This window comes from Apteryx rowi, unplaced genomic scaffold, assembly GCF_003343035.1.
Source record: "Apteryx rowi isolate R43461 unplaced genomic scaffold, aptRow1 scaffold_152, whole genome shotgun sequence".
NCBI classification, from domain to species: Eukaryota; Metazoa; Chordata; class Aves; order Apterygiformes; family Apterygidae; genus Apteryx; species Apteryx rowi.
Window position 1 is genome coordinate 1,524,352 of NW_020447775.1, and position 6,500 is coordinate 1,530,851.

The 6,500-nt window shown below is 47.4% G+C and overlaps 1 long non-coding RNA gene across 2 annotated transcripts in view; it reads left to right on the forward strand.

Annotated features, from left to right (window-relative positions):
* The first annotated feature begins 5,627 nt into the window (after positions 1-5,627).
* LOC112962704 overlaps positions 5,628-6,500 on the forward strand; it is a 3,312-nt gene continuing 2,439 nt past the window's right edge. The window contains exons 1-2 of one of the 2 annotated variants that reach the window (XR_003252384.1): positions 5,628-6,271; positions 6,391-6,469. This is a non-coding gene — a long non-coding RNA (uncharacterized LOC112962704). Of the gene's footprint in view, positions 6,470-6,500 lie in introns of both variants that reach the window. The other variant, XR_003252383.1, reaches the window with a different exon arrangement.

The following is a 6,500-nucleotide window of genomic DNA, read 5'->3' on the forward strand; positions in this document are numbered from 1 at the left end:
CAGCTCAATTTTAYATCAACTCTCCTGTATGGAGCAAGAGAAATCCTGGAGGCATGTATTTCCACTTGTGCACCCATCTACTTTGGCAAGGTGCTTGATATAGCGTGTTGTCCATGTGGCAATACTGCTGGGCTGAGCAGGAGAGCCAGGTAGGGGTTAAAACGCAGGGAAACTTGTTCTTTGGCTGTCAGGTTGACAGAAGACTTGTTTTTCTAAGCCACAAGAATTCTGGTGTTACGGGAATTAGTACCTGGAGATAGTCTTAATATGTACTGGCTATCCAAACAGTACTGTCCTCAGTAAAGGTCTTATGGGAAAAGAGCCTGCTCTTTGGCCTTCCTTTGCTTGGCTTTGCTTTCAGACTCTCCCTCAATTGTTTATATAATGCTAGAACAAACTTTGATAACTTAAATTGCTGGCCTGGGGCTCAGGCAACTGGAAGTTTGGTCAGGAAAGAATTACAGTGCCAGTGCTTTTCCCTGGCTGGTGACCACTGCTTCTCCTTAATTCAGGCTGTTGGTAGCTCAGGTTGCTCTTGTTCTTGCAGCAAAGCTTGCTGTGTGATAGCAGGAGAATTGAGCAGCAGAAAGGCAGACAGACGGACCTGATTAGCTCTGAAAGTCACCACATCGCAACAGGACACATTGAAATGTATTGCTGATGCCTGAACTCATTCTGCATGTCCTGGCTATGTCAATGGCTTGCATATGGGTTGTTTTCCTCTTGTGTGTAGCACAGACCACAGAAGACAACTCTCTGGGGCTCTTAGAGATGTTCAGATCAATGCATGTTGTCCCTGGGCTTCTCAGAGTACAGTCCACAAAAATCACTCTCATTGCTTTTGTGCCAGCACAGGCCAGTTCAAGACATGACTTTTGCAGCCAGACTAAGAGGTAAAATGTTCACTGGTCTTCTGCTCACAGTAGTTACCCAGCACTTTCCTTTGTGTTGAAACCTAAACTGAATCATGGGCTGAATCTTCCCTTGAAACCTAAACTGAATCATGGGCTGAATCTTCCTGAGTTTGCAGAATTGCACCTGAAATATCGTCAGCCCGGGCTTTCTCACTGAATGTTGCCATAATAGTTTCTGGGCAAAACCAGCAGAAGATATGATGCAAAGTAAAACAGAGAGAGGAGAGCTGTTCTCTGCCTTCCTGTTTCAAACAGGGTTCCACCTGGCAAAAAGTTCTAGCACTGTTCAGACAGACTCTTGTTTCATCGCAGTGATTTTTTCCTATCTCTACTTCAAACCATTCTCTGTGGTGTTTTTTAGCGGAGGAAGAATGTGCTGCTGCGCTCCACAGAAGCTACTTATAGCAATGTTCATGGTGCTGGAGGGCTGTCAGCTTTGCTGAGCTGTGGGGCAGGGGGGAAGCAGGGACTTGAGATAAGAATAGTAYGTGAAATCTCAAATTTGACAGGCCTGTCAGGGAGGAAATTACAGCCTGGAGGAGGAAAAGTGGTTGTGTTTTGAATTTTCTGTAGTAAATATAAAGTCTGGGGGTTTTGGCGGTGAGGAGGCAGTTCCACCAGGAATGTGTAAAGCTTTGTTTGGGACATGCCTGCCACAGCTGTTTCCCATTATAAGTGAGCAAGCAAAGGACTTGGTGACAAGGAGCCCTTGTATACTATGGTGGAGCTGGTGTAAAAGGCACGGGGAGGGAGGCCGGAGGACACTGAAAAGCGCTTAAACAGCCCCGGTGGTACTTGAATGAGTTTGGCGTGCGGTTCCCCTTTCCTCCCCATCTCCACCAAAACAACAAATTGCTGCCTTCACCTGGCAATAACTGCAGCGCAATTCCCAGCTGTGCCAGCGGCTGGACTCTTGTCTCTTTACCGTCTGYGTTCAAGAATGTTGCTTGCTTTTTAAATTTTATTTTGAATTCTGCTCTCGGGCCAGCTTGAGCTTGTACTGTGGCAGAAGTGCTATTATTCGTGGCTGTTGCACTGAGTTTCTGCAAAGGTTTCTGCCACAGGGAGTGGAGGGCAGAAGGGGAGATGAGCAATGTGCAGAAGAGATCTGTTGTCCCAATTTAGTAACATGCCTGCAGGCATGCAYGCACCATGACCTGCTGCTCACAGCAGGCAGAAAGGTGAGATGAAATGCCCAGGGCCACACAGCGGGTTGCTGTCAAAGCAAAAGCGGTGCAGCAGTGTCTCAGCCCCTCCCGCTGGACTGAGCTGCCCCTCTGGCTAAGCAGTCCTAGCAATCCCTCTGGTTCTCCATGTATAATATTTGCCTTTGGAGCATCAGCTTCTTTATTTTGTATGTCCAGTCTGCAGTATGTGTCCGCGTAAACTAAAAGCAGTTTGGAATGAAAACAGAACAGAAGCTCACCCTCATCCCCCTCTTCTCAACCAGGTCTCCGAGAGTGTTTGATGCCATGGTGGTGAAAAGGCCACCAGTGCTATGTTCTGCTAAGAGAGGATTTGGGACACTAGAAATGACAGTACTGCAGTCAAAGGTTGTTGTGGGCCGTGTCTTTGAGTCAAACTCTGTGTGTCATCACTGCATTGGAGCAAAGTTGTCCAGGACAGCGTCCAGGACAAYGTCCAGGCTAATGCTGAGATGCTTCTTAAAAGCTCACTATGCAGAAGGCTTCCATGAGGGGGATAGGAGCCCTGTTCTCCAGCTCCTGGGCAGCTGCTTCATTTCAGTTGAGTCTGTGTTTGTACTGGCTTCTGCGAGTTGTCTTCGCCTCAGCAGATATGGGCTGGCTTAGATCGTGGCAGAACCTTCCCGAAGGGAAGAGGGGACATTTCCAGATGGTGCAAGTGGTAGCGAAGTGGGGCCAGGTAGTCTAATGCTGCAGTCTAGTAACTGAGCCGGCTTGACCTGTGCAGATTCTCTGAAGTCTAATAAGAGCTCAGGTCCTGCCTTCCTTTTAGTGGGAATACTAGTAAGGTTTCTCTCCTCAACCAGCCCGTCTGTTTCCATGAAACTTGTACAAACTTGGTATCTTTGAGCTCTCTTCTCTTCTGTCAAAGCTGACAAGCAGGTTAAAAGATTTCAGGAGGAGGAAGAAGATGGCTAGTTGACAGGCACATGTAGAGTATGGTCATGTAAGCTGAAAATACAGTTCTATTTCTGACCAATTGTGGCCATTTAAAAGGGATGCGACCCACTTTGGCTTGTGAATGTTAGATATCAGGATATTCCACTTTACTCTTCCTAATTGCCCTTCTGTTTTAAGAGAGGGGGTGAATGATTTTTGCTTCTAAGCAAGACTCTTGCTGAGCGCTGGTGATGTCACGCAGTAGCAGAAATACCAATTTACTTATGAGCTCTGTTTTTCTATKCAAAGCTGTTTGTTCCCAGCTATTCCAGGGTGAACTGTGCCCACAATTTGTAAACTCCTCCAGAGACCTTTTGGAAGATTTCTTACAGCTGCAGAGCGAATACAGGAGAGTTCTCAGTGCAGATGGCAGGGAAATAAGAAAATTAAAGCCAAAAGCTGGACTGCTCCCTGCGGGGACATTGGCGTGATAATGGGGAGCAGGGTAGCGGATGACTAACCGAGGGCAGTGCCAGAAAGCCAGCCTGATGGCCACCGCTCCTACCAGGGGTCTGGTGTTGGCTTCTTGAGGTGACATCATGGTGCCAAGAGCTTGGGCCAGGGGCAGTCAAGGAGCCAAAGTAAATGTTTAAGCAATGGCTGGTGAGCATTGACTGCCTCTCTAACGTCATGGGTTTCTTGGAAAATCAAGTGAGAAGAACTTAAGCTTTTTMATTTCTACCATAACAACCAAGTCAACTGCTCAAATATCTCCTCCTTCCTTTCCTCTTTTCCCCTGTCCCTCCTCCCCCAACTTTTTTCTAGGGTCCCAAAGCACCATTATCAATCACTCACAAGGCCTAAAAGTAAAGGAGAGACATGGGAAGAAAGCATCCAACTGGTGTGGGCTGGAGCACGGGGTTGGGCTTTGTGTCCTCTCTTCTGGTGAAGACAGTGCAGAAAGGAGGGGCTGGTTATGATGCCAAAGGAGATGGCAGTGATAAGGCACTGCTGAATTTCAGAAGGATAGTTTGAGAGCCTGGCTGTCATTAATCTGCATCTTTACTCTCTTTTGACCCCCCCGAACCAGGTTGTAATATTTAAGTACTATAGCAGATGTGGTTCCCATTTACCAGGCAGCTGAAATTGCATGGGATGTGGCTTCTTGCTTTTCCTCTCCTGTCCTCCAGAGACCAGATTTTCATATTCCAAATACAGCCACTTCGGAGAGGAGGCRCAGGCAGGTTTCCCCGCACCCACTCTCTCCGAGCAACTTTTACGTGCTCTCCCTTTGACCAAGCAGTAGTACGCCGTGAGCACGTTCCACTGCTTCTTGCTAAAATTAACGGCTGTGGATTTAGCTATCGCTTGCTTGCTTTTAATTGCAAATTGCTCACAGAGACTAAGACATACCTGTTAGTTCAAGAAGGAGGAGCACTGATATTTTATACTAAGTAAACTCATGACCGTATTTCAGCCTGTAGTTTTCAGAGACTTGGACATGAACACTTGGCTTTTCTCAAAGCCGAGCTGCTTAATAACCTGTTATAGCCTATGCCTACTAATGCTCTCAGACACAGCGCTCTTGCTGCTTTATAGGTTGTTTTTCTCCCTGGCATGCCTTCTTGAGGTTGATCTTTCAGACTTGGCAGATAAAGCACAAGCTTTTTGCTTGCAAGTAGCCACTTTAAGCTTTCCATTTTGGCTTTTTACTGCCCAGTTGCTAAGAATCCTTTATTCCTGTTGTGTTTTGCCTTTGCTTTCCATTTGGTTTTGGTAGTTCCTAAGCTTATGGTGTCATCTTATGATAATAACAGATGTCAGCGTGGCTTCTCTCCTGTCATAGACTGCGCAGAGCAAAACAGCACTGCCCACTGTTGATTTGGGCCTGTTCACATGAGCTGCTAGCTGGGCAGTACATCATAAAAGCCCTTTACCATTTAAGAGAAGATGGAGGCAGACTGTGATTTAGATGCAGGGCTGCTTTTGCCTGCCTTACTGATGAACTGATGAGACTAACGTGTAGCTATTACATAGTGTTCTTCATTGGTGGACTTCAAAGCGGTTCAGAGGAAAGTAAGATTTATTCCCCCTTTTATAGGTGGGAAAGCCAAAGCACACAGAAGGCAAAGTTATTCAGCAGATGAGCTGCTGAGCTGAGGATACAACCCAAGTCTCTAGTGTCTTAGACCGTGCCCTATTCATTAGGTGATCCTGCCTCTGTTTTCACACCATCACTGTCCTCATCTGCCTGCTGGTGTCAGGGCTCTCGTTACACGAGCATTTTGTGGGCTAGCAGAGCTTCCCTGGCTTTTCTCAAAACAGCCCTCCCACAAGTCTCTCTGGGAGGTCTCGCTATTTTAAGCATTGGCCAAAGTCTCTGCTCAAGCCTAAACTTGCCTCCTGTCCAAGCTGGATACAACTCCACAATTAGACACACAATCAGTRTGATTTCTGGACAACATTGGAGCCTGTCCTTCTGGGGTCGCTCTGCTGGTTGGGTAGGGTTGGAGGAAGGGGTGGAAGGATTAACGTACAGATAATGCCCAGGGTCTGGAGACCGGAGCCCTGAGACCGCAGAGGCAAGCGTGTGCCAAGGCCCGATGGACTTGTTTCACCTCACAAATGCCAGCCCTTTGGAGCGTGACAGAGCTCTTCCTGACACTGTGGCTTGCCTCTCCCCTGTGCAGAGAGGATTTAAGCAAAAGGATGATAAAAATGCTGGGAGGCAGCGCTTATTGCTTCCGTGGAAGCTAACATTGACATGTGGTGATTTTCTGAGGTTTTTGTACAGCAGTGGGGGAGAAAAACAGGAAATAATGGAGAGGATTAGAATGTGATTACAAAGCTGTAGCACTGACAGCTGATCAGGGTGATGTGGTAATATAAGCAGAAATGCTTGTGAAGGGAAAGGAGGGCCTGAGAGCTGCTCGGGTGGGAGCAAGGTGAATTGCTCAAAAGCTTGCACTAAAAGGCACGGGATTGCTTGCAGGGGGTACAAGATCACGTGCAGGAGAAGGAGGGATGACGCGGGGGGAATCCTATAGCAGGTGCCACAAGGAGTCCTGAGCCAGTCGTGCGAGAGGCGTCTCGAGGATCTGAGCGAGGGAAAAGCAGCGCCGAGTCACTTGTGGCAAGTCCAGGGTCGCTCAGGAGGGGAGAAAGGAGGCTCCTGGATCAGTGGTTGGTACCTGCATGGGGTCATTCTGGGGCACAGGCACGGAATAAGAATGCGTTGGGCTCCCAGAAGTGGAGGAAAGAGATGACAGAAAGGTAAGTTTGGAGAGTCTTGTTTTTTCTCACCCTTCCCCTTCCACCCCTGCATCTGCTCTGCCCTCTGAAATGGCAGAGAGAGGTCCTGAAATTACTGAGATCTCTTGTTTTCCTTGCAGGGTATTCTAAGAGATTGTATTTGGAGTTGGTATTGCCCCTTCTAAAAATATATTTTTACTGAGGACTGAGGTTACTAAGGTCAGGTCTTTTTTTTTTTTTTTTTTTTTTT